Consider the following 17,919-nt stretch of genomic DNA (forward strand, 5'->3'; position numbering starts at 1 on the left):
ACTCCATGTGTAACTCTGTGTTGTATGTGTCATACTGCTTTGCTTTATCTTGGCCAGGTCGCATTTGTAAATGAGAACTTGTTCTCAACTAGCCTACCTGGTTAAATAAAGGCGAAAATTTTTAAAATGTCAAATTCTTGAAGAGTTCTTCCATGAGTATAGACTTCGCCCTAAATATCACTATGTCGAGCACTATCCCAACCTTATTAAGTGTTTTGGGCCCTTGGTGCACCTCTGGGCCATGCGGTTTGAGGGCAAACATTGTTTCTTAAAAAGGGTTGAACACGGCACACAGAATTTTAAGAACATTTTAAAAGACATTGGCAACCAGACACCAGTACACGATGGCTTATCATTTTGCTTAAATTACTTTTTTACACCACTGACCCAAACATCTAATGTTAACTCTATCCTAGTTTCAACGCTACCAGAAGTAGCTCAAGTACACATTGCGGGACAGATGACTAGCAACAGTCTAAACTACATCGAATGTCACTATTAATGGCAAAGACAATGCCTCTGGCATGTTTGCTTCGGTTGGAGTCAGTGGGGGGCTTCCTTAGTTCTGCAAAATGGCTCAGATATATTTTCTCTGCAGTCACTGAGTTATGGTACATGATACTTATTTTCCACCATAATTTGCAAATAAATTCATTAAAAATCCTACAATGTGATTTTCTGGAATTTTTTTTCTCATTTTGTCTGTCATAGTTGAAGTGTACCTATGATGAAAATTACAGGCCTCTCTCGTCTTTTTAAGTGGGAGAACTTGCACAATTGGTGGCTGACTAAATACTTTTTTGCCCCACTGTATGTAGAACATATTTGTTCCTACTGTAAAGGGTTGCGTCAATCGAATCTGGTATCAGGATAAAATGTGATTCAGAATCACCAAATATACTTTAATTATATTTATTTAACACAAGTGATAAATGGTAAATGCAATTTTCGTATATACGGGTTCACTGTATCACCACGCAGGGTAAAGCAGAGAACTGACTGAAATAGTACAGACATCTTCTTTTATACTGTGACAGAGGTAGTTCCAACTTTAGAGTTGGCCTGTCACAGTAGAGGCTTAGCGTGGTTTAAACTTACTAGCCTATCGGTGGTGCCCAGGCTGGTCCCAGCCCCACAGCACTCAGGATTCAGATGTCCAGAATGGTGTTTGTGAAGATTGAGCTGAGTTGTCGGTTTCTACACATTCCTCAGTTCCTGTTTTCTTGTTATTCAGCATTTTTCCATCTTGTCTCAACCTTGTGGTTTGCACAGTCGACACCCTAGATTAACAACAGCTTTTCTGCAGTCACGCTATGTTTTGTGATCAACATGTTCTATTTCTATAAGGCATATATTTTTGTTAAAAATGAGAACAAAACCATCCTTCACACTACGAGCTATCATTTACACAAGTTAGTCTGTCTGTCCAATTGCAATCTGAGCTCAATGACAGTCACCTTTTTTGCATAAATCATTGATGGCAAGCTGCTGTTGACCTCAAGAGGTTCGTTCGAGTGAGACAGAGTTGAATATGTTATAGTGAGTCATTATCTTTTTAATGACGCAATTATGTACCTAGTGTTAACATTTGTATTGTTTTGATATTCCAAGTGCAACCTCTCAATGTTGTATTCTTCCTCAGCAATGGCAGCTGAAGCTCCTCAAGCCATGATACTTAGTGTTGTTGATGCTAACCATACAAGGAAGAGAAACCTCAGCCTCCATCCAGCATCTGTTGATGACTTGATGAACATTTTGAAGGCCAAGTTCGAGTTTGACTACGACTTCCGCTTGCAGTATGAAGACACTGACTTTGATGGACAACTTACCTGCTTGATGGACATTGAGGAGTTGCCACAAAAGACAACAGTGCACCTTTTGGTGAAAGAAGGATATAGAAGTTCTACAGCTGACACAGAAATAGTTTCAGATTTGTCTTCCCCAGGGCTCCTCAGTAGGTGGCCGCCAGACGTTTGTCCCGTGCCTACTTTTGCATTAGAGGTAGAGTTGAAGCTTAGAGAAGGAAATGCTGCCATTGAATGTAAAATATCTTTGGTTGACCAAAAACATGTCATCTTAGAGAAAGTTGCTACTACTGTGTATAGTTTCAAGGCTTACCCAAATGACAGAGATAGGAAAGGCAGCTGAAGCTCTCGAAACAGCCCTGTCGGAAAGAGGCAGGATCTGACACTGGGTGGAATGGATGGAAAAACAGCTTCAAATTCAAGATTCAAGATAGTCACCAATAAAGTTCCTTGATCTCTGGTATGTTCTGCGCATGGAGTCGCAGGTAAAATTCCAATGCTGTTTTTACACAAATCTGACCTGCTTTAATATATTACTTATACTGAATTAAATGATGATACTGTTTTCTAAACTTGTAATAACTTCTAAATACTGTCCTTTGTTGTCTGTCTATTCCAAATGTAGGTGTATGCAGATTTCCAGCAAATTACAAACAAGAACCTGACAAACATCTTCTATGCTGAGATTTACCGTTACACCCCTCGGTTGATGACCTTGTATAGACAGTAGGCATCGAAGACTGGAAGAACTACTGATGCTTTGGTTGACATTCTGAGGTGCCATGATCTACAGGTAAGACAACGGAGCACTGCACATTGCAATGGAATCAGATCTTGGTCTAATGCAAATATCAACTACTTACTATTAAACCTTGAGGGGAGATTTCCCAGACACAGATTAAGCCTAGTCCTGGACTAAAATCATTTTATATGGAAATTCTCCATTGAGCTTGCTTTTTAGTCCAGGACTAGGCTTAAAAACCTGAGAGGTGCAATTAACTCTAATGAACGTATCCTATGCAGTAGAGGTAACTCTGGGTCTTCCTTTTCTGTTGAGGTCCCCATGAGAGCCAGTTTCATCATAGAGCTTGATGTTTTTTGTGACTGCACTTAAAGAATCTTTCAAAGTGCATGAAATTTTCCAGGTTGACTGACCTTCATTAAAGGGTTCCCGAGTGGTGCAGCAGTTTAAGGCACTGCATCTCAGTGCTAGAGGTGTCACTACAGACCCTGGTTCAATCCCAGGCTGAATCACAACCTGCTGTGATCAGGAGTTCCATAGGGCGGCGCACAATTGGCCCAGTGTCGTCCGGATTAAGGAAGGGTTTGGCCAGGGTAGGCCATCATTGTGAAATAAGAATTTGTTCTTAACTGGCTTGCCTAGTTAAATAAATAAATAAAACATGTCTTAACTACAGTCCATTATTTCTTTATTTGAACTGTTCTTGCCATAATATGGACTTAGCCCTATTTGGTAAAATACCATCTTCTGTGTACCACCCCTATCTTGTCACAACACAACTGATTGGCTTAAACGCGTTGAAAGGAAAGAAATTTCACAAATCAACTTTTGACAAATTGAAACGTATTCTAGGTGACTACCTCATGAAACTGGTTGAGAGAATGCCAAGTCTGCAAAGCTTTCATCAAGGCAAAGGGCGGCTACTTTAAAGAATCTCAAATATGAAATATATTTTGATTTATTTAACAGTTTTTTGGTTACTATATGATTCCATTTGTGTTATTTCATAGTTCTGATGTCTTTACTATAATTGTACGATGTAAGAACTAGTAAAAATAAATTAAAACCCTTGAATGAGTAGGTGTGTCCAAACTTTTGACTATACTCTAGATACAGACACATTACAGAGACGTACTGCCAAATTCTCTAAAAAAGACGTTGGAGGCGGCTTACAGTAGAAGAATTAACATTCAATTGTCTGGAAACAGCTCTGGTGGGCATTCCTGCAGTCAGCATGTCAAAGGATAAAATACTCACAAATTTGTGCACAAACTTGAGAGAAATAAGCTACAGGATATTGCAGTTAGTACCTGTGCATGTTGTTGTCCTTGTGTTAAAGGAAGATAAACTGTATTTCTTATATGTCATATAAACAAGAATGATTGTATTGGTTCTTTAATTGTGTTGTGTCCTAATATAGTAGGCAACACCAATACATAGCAGTTCTGTATGGGAGGGTAACTGGTAGGGTCTGAGGGAAGTTGGGTCTTATTGTCTGGATAAGGTTTCCAGGGTTCTTGTTCCGATATGCAGACTCTATCTAAAGATTAAATTCAACTGCTTTCAATCCTTTAAAACATTGATCCTTTAAAACAAAATGTTACAAACTGATACGTGGAAACATTAAATGTAGCTACAGTGGTGCTCAAATATAACAACCGCCTTGCATGATTCACTACTTCTTAAGTAAGTTGAAATTGAAAAAAAAAAATACCTTGGTGTTCATAGATGTATTTGTTTGATTTATAACTGCACAGGACCACAAAAAAAGGGAAACAAACATGTTTTACATCAAAGTCAGCAATTGGCCTGGACTAAATTAATTAGGTTGGAGACAGGTGATTCTCATTTACTGTGTAATTTCTCTCACCTGCGGCGAGTTGCAGATGGGTTTAAAAAAAAGCCATTCAACCAGCTTTGAAAAAATAGAAAACAGAACATTCTGCTCCAATGTAAAGTGAAGGGGGGCTGGTATACTTAAGTGCAAATATGTACCTGCTGCTGTTGTGAGTGAGGATAGCCAATGCTGCCATTGCTTGGCAGTGGTGCATTGTGGGAGAAGTGAGGCATTGGGTTGAATGCGTATCATGACACTAGGCGATACCCAAATGCAGACACAGGAGGCAGATGGTTGGAGTTTAAGATGTTTAGTAAATCCAAAGAGAGACATTTGGAGACAGAGTCAGACAGAGCAATGCCATCAACAATCAATGTCATGTCTCTTAAAAAAAAAAAAAATTGTCACGTACACAGATTAGCAGATGTTAAAGCAGGTGCAGCAAAATGCTTTTGTTTCTAGCTCCAGCAGTGTAGTAAATGTCTAACAGTACAATACTAATACACAAATAATCCCTAGTAAAATAGCAAAGAAAAAATAAGACACAAGAGATTAAGAATGATCAGAATGAGCAATATCAGAACGAGGAATGACAGAGTCCGGGATATCAATACGTGATGTATATAGACAGTATGGACAATACAGTGGGGCAAAAAAGTATTTAGTCAGCCACCAATTGTGCAAGTTCTCCCACTTAAAAAGATGAGAGAGGCCTGTAATTTTCATCATAGGTACACTTCAACTATGACAGACAAAATGAGAAAAAAAAATCCAGAAAATCACATTGTAGGATTTTTAATGAATTTATTTGCAAATTATGGTGGAAAATAAGTATTTGGTCACCTACAAACAAGCAAGATTTCTGGCTCTCACAGACCTGTAACTTCTTCCTTAAGAGGCTCCTCTGTCCTCCACTCGTTACCTGTATTAATGGCACCTGTTTGAACTTGTTATCAGTATAAAAGACACCTGTCCACAACCTCAAACAGTCACACTCCAAACTCCACTATGGTCAAGATCAAAGAGCTGTCAAAGGACACCAGAAACAAAATTGTAGACCTGCACCAGGCTGGGAAGACTGAATCTGCAATAGGTAAGCAGCTTGGTTTGAAGAAATCAACTGTGGGAGCAATTATTAGGAAATGGAAGACATACAAGACCACTGATAATCTCCCTCGATCTGGGGCTCCAGGCAAGATCTCACCCCGTGGGGTCAAAATGATCACAAGAACGGTGAGCAAAAATCCCAGAACCACACGGGGGGACCTAGTGAATGACCTGCAGAGAGCTGGGACCAAAGTAACAAAGCCTACCATCAGTAACACACTACGCCGCCAGGGACTCAAATCCTGCAGTGCCAGACGTGTCCCCCTGCTTATGCCAGGACATGTCCAGGCCCGTCTGAAGTGTGCTGGAGAGCATTTGGATGATCCAGAAGAAGATTGGGAGAATGTCATATGGTCAGATGAAACCAAAATATAACTTTTTGGTAAAAACTCAACTCGTCGTGTTTGGAGGACAAAGAATGCTGAGTTGCATCCAAAGAACACCATACCTACTGTGAAGCATGGGGGTGGAAACATCATGCTTTGGGGCTGTTTTTCTGCAAAGGGACCAGGACAACTGATCCGTGTAAAGGAAAGAATGAATGGGGCCATGTATTGTGAGATTTTGAGTGAAAACCTCCTTCCATCAGCAAGGGCATTGAAGATGAAACGTGGCTGGGTCTTTCAGCATGACAATGATCCCAAACACACCGCCCGGGCAACGAAGGAGTGGCTTCGTAAGAAGCATTTCAAGGTCCTGGAGTGGCTTAGCCAGTCTCCAGATCTCAACCCCATAGAAAATCTTTGGAGGGAGTTGAAAGTCCGTGTTGCCCAGCAACAGCCCCAAAACATCACTGCTCTAGAGGAGATCCTCATGGAGAAATGGGCCAAAATATCAGCAACAGTGTGTGAAAACTTACAGAAAATGTTTGACCTCTGTCATTACCAACAAAGGATATATAACAAAGTATTGAAATAAGTATTTGTTATTGACCAAATACTTATTTTCCACCATAATTTGCAAATAAATTCATTAAAAATCCTACAATGTGATCTTCTGGATTTTTTTTCTAATTTTGTCTGTCATAGTTGAAGTGTACCTATGATGAAAATTACAGGCCTCTCTCAACTTTTTAAGTGGGAGAACTTGCACAATTGGTGGCTGACTAAATACTTTTTTGCCCCACTGTATATAAGTAGGAAAAAGGAATGTACCGCAGAAGTTATACAGGATGAGCTATTTTGAGAATAAAGTATGTACATATAAGGTGAGCAATCAATTAGTAAAACATTTCAGAGATCAAATTAAATTTCTACAGAATAATGTTGCAGGAATGCTAACCTTTTCTCTTTCAAACTACAGAAACGATTTAAGAACAATTAACAGAGTGGAAAAGTATTAAAATGACCAGTGTTCAATGACTATGTACATAGGACAGCAGTCTCTAATGTGCAGGGTAGAGTACCGGGTGGTAGCCAGCTAGTGACAGTGACTAAGGTGCAGGGCAGGGTACTGGGCGGAGGCGGGCTAGTGATGACTATTTAACAGTCTGATGGCCTTGAGATAGAAGCTGTATTTCATTCTCTCTGTCCCAGCTTTGATGCACCTGTACTGTCTCCACCTGCTAGATAGTAGCAGGGTGAACAGGCCCGTGGCTCAGGTGGCTGAGGTCCTTGATGATCTTCTTGGCCTTCCTGTGACACTGAGTGATGTAGATGTCCTGGAGGGCAGGCAGTGTACCCCCAGTGATGCGTTGGGCTTACCGCACCACCTTCTGGGAGAGCTCTGCGGGTGTAGGTGGTGTAGTTGCCGTACTAGGCGGAGACACTACCCGACAGGATGCTCTCGAGCTGTTGCGCCTTCCTCACCACGTCGGCCCCTTCGATGCGGATGGGGGCGTGTTCTCTTTGTTCTTTCCTGTAGTCCACAATCAGCTCCTTCATTTTGTCGATGTTGAGGGAGAGGTTATTTTAGGAGTCTGTGGTGGTAACAGACAGATTAAATGGTACGTTGTCAATCTGTGATTGGTTATGTCTGGGATAGTAGCCGCTGGCTTTCACAACACAAAGCAGAACAGAAGACAGAACACAAACAGGCCACTTTGAATGTTCCAGAACACTTTGCTTAAGCAGTTTGTTTTGAAACTGTCACGTTCCTGACCTGTTTTCCTTTGTTTTGTATTCATTTTAGTTGGTCAGGGCGTGAGTTGGGTGGGTTTGTCTATGTTTTGTATTTCTATGTGGGGTTTTGTGTTCGGCCTGGTATGATTCTCAATTAGAGACAGGTGTGTATTGTTTGTCTCTAATTGAGAGTCATACAAAGGCAGCCAGGGTTTCACTGGTGTTTTGTGGGTGTTTGTTCCTGTGTCCTCACAGGACAGTTGAAGGTTAGTCACGTTTGTTGTTTTGTAGTTTGTAGTGTCTTGTTTGCTGTTTGTTCATTAAAAGATGGCTTATTTCCCTCAATCCGCATCTTGGTCCTATCCATGCTCCTCCTCGTTAAAGGGGGAGAACAACATTGACTGCCTTTACAGAAACACCCACCACAACAGGACCAAGCGGATTGAGGAGAGAGAACAAGAACTAAAGCAATGGAGAGAAGAGGAATGGAGTTGGGAGCAAATTTTCAATGGAGAAGGACCCTGGGCTAAGGTTGGTGTGAATCGCCGCTCTCGGGAGGAGAGGAAGGCAGCCACAGCCCAGGAGCGCAGGTATGAGGGTACGCGGCTAGCACGGAAGCCCGAGAGGCTCACCCAAAAATTTCTTGGGGGGGGGCTAAAGGGGAGTGTGGCGAAGCCGGGTTGGATACCTGAGCCAACTCCCCGGGCTTGCCGTGGAGTAAGAGGGCGTCGTACTGGTCAGACACCGTGTTATGCGGTGAAGCGCACGGTGTCCCCAGTACGCGTGCTTAGCCCAGTGCGGGCTATTCCACCTTGCCGCACTGGGAGGGCTAGGTTGGGCATCGAGCCGGATGCCATGAAGCCGGCCCAACGTATCTGGCCTCCAGTACGTCTCCTCGGGCCGGCGTACATGGCACCAGCCTTACAGGTGGTGTCCCCGGTTCGCCTGCATAGCTCAGTGCGGGCTATTCCACCTCGCCGCACTGGCAGGGCTACGGGGTCCATTCAACCTGGTAAGGTTGGGGAGGCTCGGTGCTCAAGAGCACGTGTCCTCCTTCACGGTCCGGTATATCCGGCGCCACCTTCCCACCCCAGCTCAGTACCACCAGTGCCTACACCACGCACCAGGCTTCCAGTGCATCTCCAGAGCCCTGTTCCTCTTCCACGTACTCTCCCTATGGTGCGTGTCTCCAGCCCGGTGCCTCCAGTTCCGGCACCACGCACCAAGCCTCCTGTGCATCTCCAGAGCCCTGGACGCACTGTTCCTTCTCCCCGCACTCGCCCTGAGGTGCGTGCCCTCAGCCCGGTACCTCCAGTTCCGGTACCACGCACCAGGCCTAGAGTGCGCCACGAGAGTCCAGTGTGCCCTGTTCCTGTTCCCCGCACTCGCCCTGAGGTGCGTGCCCTCAGCCCGGTACCTCCAGTTCCGGTACCACGCACCAGGCCTATAGTGCGTCTCAGCCGGCCAGAGTCTGCCGTCTGCCCAGCGGTGCCTGAACGGCCCGTCTGCCCAGCGCCGTCTGAGCCATCTGTCTGCCCAGCGCCGTCTGAGCCATCTGTCTGCCCAGCGCCGTCTGAGCCATCTGTCTGCCCAGCGCCGTCTGAGCCATCTGTCTGCCCAGCGCCGTCTGAGCCATCTGTCTGCCCAGCGCCGTCTGAGCCATCTGTCTGCCCAGCGCCGTCTGAGCCATCTGTCTGCCCAGCGCCGTCTGAGCCATCTGTCTGCCCAGCGCCGTCTGAGCCATCTGTCTGCCCAGCGCCGTCTGAGCCATCTGTCTGCCCAGCGCCATCTGAGTCAGCCGTCTGCCACGAGCCATTAGAGCCGCCCGTCTGTCCCGAGCCAGTAGAGCCGTCCGTCAGTCAGGAGCCGCTAGAGCCGTCCGTCAGTCAGGAGCCGCCAGAGACGCCCGCCAGTCAGGAGCTGCCAGAGACGCCCGCCAGTCAGGAGCTGCCAGAGACGCCCGCCAGTCAGGAGCTGCCAGAGACGCCCGCCAGTCAGGAGCTGCCAGAGACGCCCGCCAGTCAGGAGCTGCCAGAGACGCCCGCCAGTCAGGAGCTGCCAGAGACGCCCGTCAGTCAGGAGCTGCCCGACAGTCCGGAGCTGCCGTACAGTCCGGAGCTGCCGTACAGTCCGGAGCTGCCCTACAGTCCGGAGCTGCCGTACAGTTCGGAGCTGCCCTACAGTCCGGAGCTGCCCTACAGTCCGGAGCTGCCACTCAGCCCGGACCTGCCGGAGTCCCTCAGCCAGGACCTGCTGGAGTCCCTCAGCCAGGACCTGCTGCCCCTTATCCCGGTGTTGCCCCTTGTCCCGGTGTTGCCCCTTGTCCCGGTGCTGCCCCTTGTCCCGGTGCTGCCCCTTGTCCCGGTGCTGCCCCTTGTCCCGGTGCTGCCCCTTGTCCCGGTGCTGCCCCTTGTCCCGGTGCTGCCCCTTGTCCCGGTGCTGCCCCTTGTCCCGGTGCTGCCCCTTATCCCGGTGCTGCCCCTTATCCCGGTGCTGCCCCTTCATTTAGGTGGGGTTAGTGGGAGGGTGGTCATTGGGAGGGGGATAAAGAAGCGGGGATTGATTATGGTGGGGTGGGGACCTCGTCCACCGCCAGAGCCGCCACCGTGGACAGACGCCCACCCAGACCCTCCCCTAGACTTTGTGCTGGTGCGCCCGGAGTTCGCACCTTAAGGGGGGGGTTCTGTCACGTTCCTGACCTGTTTTCCTTTGTTTTGTATTCATTTTAGTTGGTCAGGGCGTGAGTTGGGTGGGTTTGTCTATGTTTTGTATTTCTATGTGGGGTTTTGTGTTCGGCCTGGTATGATTCTCAATTAGAGACAGGTGTGTATTGTTTGTCTCTAATTGAGAGTCATACAAAGGCAGCCAGGGTTTCACTGGTGTTTTGTGGGTGTTTGTTCCTGTGTCCTCACAGGACAGTTGAAGGTTAGTCACGTTTGTTGTTTTGTAGTTTGTAGTGTCTTGTTTGCTGTTTGTTCATTAAAAGATGGCTTATTTCCCTCAATCCGCATCTTGGTCCTATCCATGCTCCTCCTCGTTAAAGGGGGAGAACAACATTGACTGCCTTTACAGAAACAGTCTCATTTGTTTGGTCTAGGCCCAAGCCTGCAGGTGCAACAGTCAATGGGGAACAGTTTCACTAAGACATTGATCTAGAGTTCCTCTGTCTTTACTTTGGGGAAGGTATGAAAAATGTATTGAAACTGGAATTTTGAGTTCCACGGACAATATCACAAAAAGGGTTTTAACTGAAGACGAGACACTGTTTTGTCAGAAATGTACTCATGAAATAATGAAACTAGACATTGCTCTGAAGTAAAATAGTTTACCACAACCATTCCCTCCTGACACACACACACACATATTTATATATATAATACAAACCAGTGATAACACGTTATAAAGACAAACACAAGACCTAGTGTATTAATGATCTATAAAGTGGCTCTGTTATAAAGAACAGTGCTTCAAGGCTCCACTTCAACAGCTTGTTCACATCAGCCATGTGGCACATCAGCCAGCAACTCCTGTCTGAAATCACCAGGCCAGTGGATTGTCCTCTTGATCTGCCTGTATTTCAGAGCTAGAATAAAACAGCCTCAGGCCCAGACTAAACACTGTAGACCAGACATATCTATCATCATCTCTGGAGGCTTTGGGTCTGTTCTGTATCACATGTGAGAAGCTGCAATTGGAGATAAAGTCCCTTTTTTATGTCTTTTTTATTAATAATGGTACGTTATGATTCAAACTGATCTTGACAAGTCAAGGTATAAATTGGCCCGGATTTGAAGGTTCTCTGCTGCATTTGCGACGACATCATCCACTGTCAACACCTGTTAATTATCCCTGTCATTCAAACTGACGCATACACACACACACGCAAACATGTTCTCTTTCACCTGGGGCAGATACCCAGGGTGCTGGTTGGACGGTTTGATGGTTTGCAGGGGGGGCCATGAACCTCTGGCTCTGCTGGGGCTTGGTGGTGGGGGGGGACTCTGCGAGGGAGAGCCCCCCTGGAGGGGGTCTCTGGAGCCGCATTCTCTGAAACCAGGCCCAGGGTAGGGGCTGGGACTACCAGTGGGGCTGCTGGGTTAGTTTCTCCACCTGCATCTGGAGCCGAGCCATGGTGTTGTGGTTGTGGGTGGCCAAGCAGGTCTGGGGCTAGGAGAGGCCTGGGGGCAGGCTGTTGTGGGAGCCTGAGGGTCCCTGCCCAGGATGTGGGAGTTGATGAGGGATGCCCTGGAAGCTGCGCAGCTGGTGACCTGAGGGAACAGGAGAGAGAGACCGATTTACCATAACAAGCATAACAGAAGAGCTAACACACAGACCTAGTAGCCATCTTTTATTTCAAGAACAGATTGTGTCATACCAAACACATCCACTATTACTAATTTATCACAATACTACTACTACCACCAACACCACCAACACCAGTGCACACTGCAACTACTAATTTACTACCACTACAAGAACAACTACTTCTACTATTATTACCTGTCTGCACACCCCCCCCCCAAAATAAAACACTCCAAGTTTAATTTCAAAATGAAATAGAATTGTACGATTTCAGTGGAGCCCCTCTCGTTGTGCTTTATCACTTATCCAGATCGACATTTGAGGCCCAGAAACCTGAACGACACTGGAAATGCAAGGTGCTCTGCGGTACAAACAAGGTATTGCACTCAGCCCACAGGAGGTTTCTGATCTGAAACTAAATCTGCGACAGAAGGGATGTTATTAATACTTTTTTGAAACTGAGAAAACACAAGGCATGTGTTCTGCATTTCATATAGGCTTTAGAATATGGGCTCCTGCCAGGCTTTAGGGATAGGGGAAGCCTGTAGGGTAAAGGCTGAGGGAGAGTCCAGGAAGGGGGCCTGACCAAACGTTTGCAGTACAGGAGAGCTGTGCGCCATTCCTAGCTGTTGCCCATTTTGTGAAGTTGATCACGTGATGCAGGTGTCCGGACAGCCAATATCCTCCTTCTGCTTCTTCAGACTGCTTTCTTGATCCTTTTTCAGGCTCTTTAGGGGATAGAAAATAAATGGAGAGGTCACAATCTGTGGGATTTCAACAGTCCTTTCAGGGTAAAGTCATGACTGCAGTGCACATGCCAATCAAAACATTTGCAGGCTGATCTTTGTACTCATAGGGGCCAGTAAATACATAGGAAATCATTGCCTTTTTTACACATTTTGATTTTAGAACTTCTCAGTAGTTGGTATTCAGACGTACCTTATGCAGGTGCGTAACAAGCTCTGAGGGTGTTGCTCCCTTGCGTACACTGAACAAATGTAATTCAATCCCAGAATACACACCCACTTGGTGGCTGACTAATTTAATCCTGAAGGTTTTGTTCAATTCGTTTTTCTGTTCATTTCATTCCGTTTAAATACTGTGTTCCTTAAATTTTTATTTGATCGGCACAAGACTAGAATGTAGCCTACAGAGAATGTGTTCAGAACATGGAGATTCAGGACAGATACCCATCAAAACATATGCATATTTGTCTCCATTTCAGAACACATGGGTAGATTTAAAAACACTCTGATCTTACACATCATTTATGTTTAGGGAAGTATTCATGAATCCTACCTAAAATAGGGTTGAAGAGCCTTTAGGCACAAACGAAAACAACAGTGCTTAGATTCATTCCAAAAGTTGCCACATTCAGTTCGTCAATGGGAATGTTGGAAGTAGTGTACAATAGAATTATAATAGGGAGACTAGTAAAGCCTACAATAATAGGATATAAATACCCTAATTTCGCACACTGAATATTGTCGTGTGTTGACGCGACATACTGATTGATATAGGACTTCACCATGTCAGTAAAGAATGTGAGGTCGTTACAACGACAGTCATGGAGTAAAGACATGTTGATGTTTACTGGTTGATTCAATTCAGTATAATATCCTAACATAGGACAAGTTGTAACAACGGCGATGAGGATAATGTTGAAAACGACAGTTAAATCTGAAATCTGAAATTTGACTGCTACGGTGAGCCTGCTACGCTAGGTCCACGCTGGACCAGGTGGTTGATGACGTTTGAGCTGTTTGCGGTAGGTAAAGGATTAATACTATACAGTGACATTGATGCAGTTACAAAACAATGGAGGAGAGCTTTGCTTCTACGTCATGCCGGGACAGATGTGCAGGACATTTTCTCCACATTCGCAGACACTGGAGAACAAACGGACTACGTCAGGGCTGTGGCTGATACGGTGACTGAGTTGATCAGGAAGTGTATAGGAGTTGTACCCACGGACTATTAAAAGCTATCCTAACCAGAAACTGGGGATAGATTGGAGCATTCGCGCAAAACTGAAAGCGCGAACCACCGCATTTAACCATGGCAAGGTGACTGGGAATATGGCAGAATACAAACATGTGTAGTTATTCCCTCCGCAAGGCAATCAAACAGGCAATCGTCAGTATAGAGACAAAGTGGATTTGTAATTCAACGGCTCAGACACGAGCCATATGTGGCAGGGTCTACAGACAATCATGGACTACAACAGGAAAACCAGCCAAGTCGCGGACACCGACGTCTTGCTTCCGGACAAGCAAAACACCTTATTCACCCGCTTTGAGGATACGTGGCACACTACCAAGGACTGTGGGCTCTCCTTCTCTGTGGCCGACATGAGTAAGACATTAACCTGTCTAGGATGAGTGTGCCGCTAGCGGCACTCCTCCCCCACCCCCACTGAAAAACCAGTGCCGCGAAATTAAAAAAATATTTTTTTTTTTAAATATTTAACTTTCACACATTAAAGTCCAATACAGCTAATGAAAGACACAGATCTTGTGAATCCAGTCAACATGTCCGATTTTTAAAATAAAATGTTTTACAGGGAAGACACAATATGTAAAGATGTACATCTATTACCTAAAAACACATTAGCATAATCCACCATCTTTTATTTGTCCACCAACACCAGTAGCTATCACCAATTCGGCTAAACTAAGATATTTATAGCCCCTAACCAAGAAAAAAACTCATTAGATGACAGTCTGATAACATATTTATGGTATGGGATAGGTTTTGTTAGAAAAAAGTGCATATTTCAGGTAGATGGCATAGGTTACAATTGCACCCACCGTCACAAATGGAATAGAAAAACTACTTAGAGCAACGTGTTTACCTACTTACTAATCATCAAACATTTCGTAAAAATACACAGCATACACGAATCGAAAGACACAGATCCTGTGAATACAGACAATATTTCAGATTTTCTAAGTGTCTTACAGCGAAAACACAATAAATCGTTATATTAGCATAGCACATAGCACATAGCAGCCCAGCATTGATTCTAGCCAAAGTGAGCGATAAAAGTCAACATCGCCAAAATATATTAATTTTTTCACTAACCTTCTCAGAATTCTTCAGATGACACTCCTGTAACATCATATTACACAATCCATATAGAGTTTGATCGAAAATGTTTATATTTAGCCACCAAAATCATGGTTAGACAATGTGAAATGTAGCTCAGCTGGTCAGAAAATGTCCTTGCGCCACTTAGACAGTGATCTACTCTTATACATAAATACTCATAAACGTGACTAAAAAATATAGGGTGGACAGGGATTGATAGACAATTTAATTCTTAATACAATTGCGGAATTACATTTTTTAATTTATCCTTACTTTTCAATACAGTTTGCGCCAAGCGAAGCTACGTCAAAAAACATGGCGTCCTAAGCCACTAAAATTTTTCGACAGAAACACGATTTATCATAATAAAAATGTCCTACTTTGAGCTGTTCTTCCATCAGTATCTTGGGCAAAGGATCCTTTCTTGGGAGTAATCGTCTTTTGGTGGAAAGCTGTCCTCTTGCCATGTGGAAATGCCAACTGCGTTCGGGATGAACTGGAAGCGTGCCCAGCTATTCACAGCGTTAAAGAAATAAATGTCCCAAAATCGCACTAAACGGATATAAATTGCTATAAAACGCTTTAAATTAACTACCTTATGATGTTTTTAACTCCTATAACGAGTAAAAACATGACCGGAAAAATATAACAGGCTAAACTAACGCTTGGAAAAATAGCAGGTCGATGTCCTCCACGCGCATTACGCAGCTGCAAAGGAGCTCCTACCTACAGGGTTTTTTTATTTATAGGGCCTGTGAACGCGCAATCGACCCCATTCAAATCGTCATCACGTAAAGGCATCCAGGGGAAGACGTAAGCAGTGTCCGTATAGTCATAGCAATAACAGTGCCCTTTTAACTGACTCCAGAACAGTGGCCAAAATTTCTGAAATCTGACTCCATGTCAGGGAAATTGCTGTAGAATGGGCTCTGTTCCACTTAGAGACAAAATTTCAACTCCTATAGAAACTATAGACTGTTTTCTATCCAATAATAATAATAATATGCATATTGTACGATCAAGGATTTTGTGGGAAGCCGTTTCAAAAATTACACGATTAGCATAAATAGTCTCAACAGCGCCCCCATCCTCAACAGGTTAAGCGTGTTAATCCTCGCAAGGCTGCCGGCCCAGACGACATCCCTAGACGCTTCCTCAGAGCATGCGCAGACCAGTTGGCTGGTGTGTTTATGGACATATTCAATCTCTTCCTACCCCAGTCTGCTGTCCCCACATGCTTCAAGATGGCCACCATTGTTCCTGTACACAAGAAAGCAAAGGTAGCTGAACTAAACAACTATCACCCCATAACACTCACTTCTGTCATCATGAAGTGCTATGAGAGACTAGTCAAGGATCATATCACCTCTACCTTACCTGTCACCCTAGACCCACTTCAATTTGCTTACCGCCCTAAAAGATCCAGATGATGCAATCACCATCACACTGCACTATCCCATCTGGACAAGAGGAATACCTATGTAAAAATGCTGTTCATTGACTATAGCTCAACATTCAACACCATGCTACTCTCCAAGCTCCTCATTAAGCTTGAGGCCCTGGGTCTGAACCCCACCCTGTGCCACTGGACTTCCTGACAGGCCACCCCCCGGGTGGTGAAGGTTTGAAAAAACACCCCCACTTCACTGATCCTTAACACTGGGACCCCACAAGTGTGCGTACTCAGTCTCCTCCTGTACTCCCTGTTCACCCATGACTGCATGGCCACACACAGCTCCAACTCAATCATCAAGTTTGAAGATGACACAACAGTAGTCATCTTCATTGATTACCAACAATGACAAGACAGCCTACAAGGAGGAGGTGAAGGCTCTGGGAGTGTGATGCCAGGAAAATGATCTCTCACTCAAAGTCAACAAAATAAAGTAGCTGATTGTGGACTTCAGGAAACAGCAAAGGGAGCACGCCCCTATCCACATCGACCGAACAGCAGTGGAGAAGGTGGAAAACTTCAAGTTCATCGGCGTACACATCATTGACAGACTGATATTGTCCACCCACACAGACAGTGTGGTGAAGAAGGTGCAACAGCGCCTCTTCAACCTCAGGAGGCTGACGAAATTTGGCTTGGCATCTAAAACACTCACAAACCTTTACATATGCACAATTGAGAGCATCCTGTCGGGCTGTATCACCGCTTCGTATGGCAGCTTCACCACCCACAATCACAGGGCTCTCCTGAGGGTGGTGCGGTCTACACAACGCATCACCGGGAGCAAACTACCTGCCCTCCGGGACACCTACAGCACACAATGTCACAAGAAGATCCTCAAGGACAACAACCATCTGAGCCACTGCCTGTTCACCCCGCTATCATCCAGAAGGCGAGGTCAGTACAGGTGCATCAAAGCTGGGACCGAGAGACTGAAAAACAGCTTCTATCTCAAGGCCATCAGACTGTTAAATAGCCATCACTAGCACATTAGCGGCTGCTGTCTATATACATAGACTTGAAATCACTGGCCACTAATAAATGGAACACTAGTCATTTTAATAATGTTTACACATTTGGAATTACTCATCTAAAATGTTTATACTGTATTCTATTCTACTGCATCTTAGTATATGCCGCTCTGACATTGCTCGTCTACATACAGTATTTATATATTCTAAATTCCATTCCTTTACTTAGATTTGTGTGTATTGGGTAAATTGTTAGATATTTCTTGTTAGATATTACTGCAGTGTCGGAGCTAGAAACACAAACATTTCGCTACACCCGCAATAACATCTGCTAAACACGTTTATGTGACCAATAAAATTTGATTTGATTGGGCTGCGTTAAATGCATACTTTGTGCCACAGGTGAACACAGCATTCGCACCGCAACTGACACTGAAAACTGGTGAGACAGTTAAGCAATTTGTTACTCGTCTTAGACTGTGACTGCAGGAGATAAGTACAATCAGATTAGAGATGCCATACTGAGCAAGTGTAATACAGGAAATGTGCGCA

General features: G+C 44.7%; 1 pseudogene; it reads right to left on the bottom strand.

Annotated features, from left to right (window-relative positions):
• Positions 1-10,968: 10,968 nt before the first annotated feature.
• Positions 10,969-16,270, bottom strand: LOC129861837 (transcription intermediary factor 1-alpha-like; annotated as a pseudogene).
• Between the last annotated feature and the right edge of the window lie 1,649 nt (positions 16,271-17,919).

This window comes from Salvelinus fontinalis, chromosome 9 (assembly GCF_029448725.1).
Source record: "Salvelinus fontinalis isolate EN_2023a chromosome 9, ASM2944872v1, whole genome shotgun sequence".
In the NCBI taxonomy this organism is placed as follows: Eukaryota; Metazoa; Chordata; class Actinopteri; order Salmoniformes; family Salmonidae; genus Salvelinus; species Salvelinus fontinalis.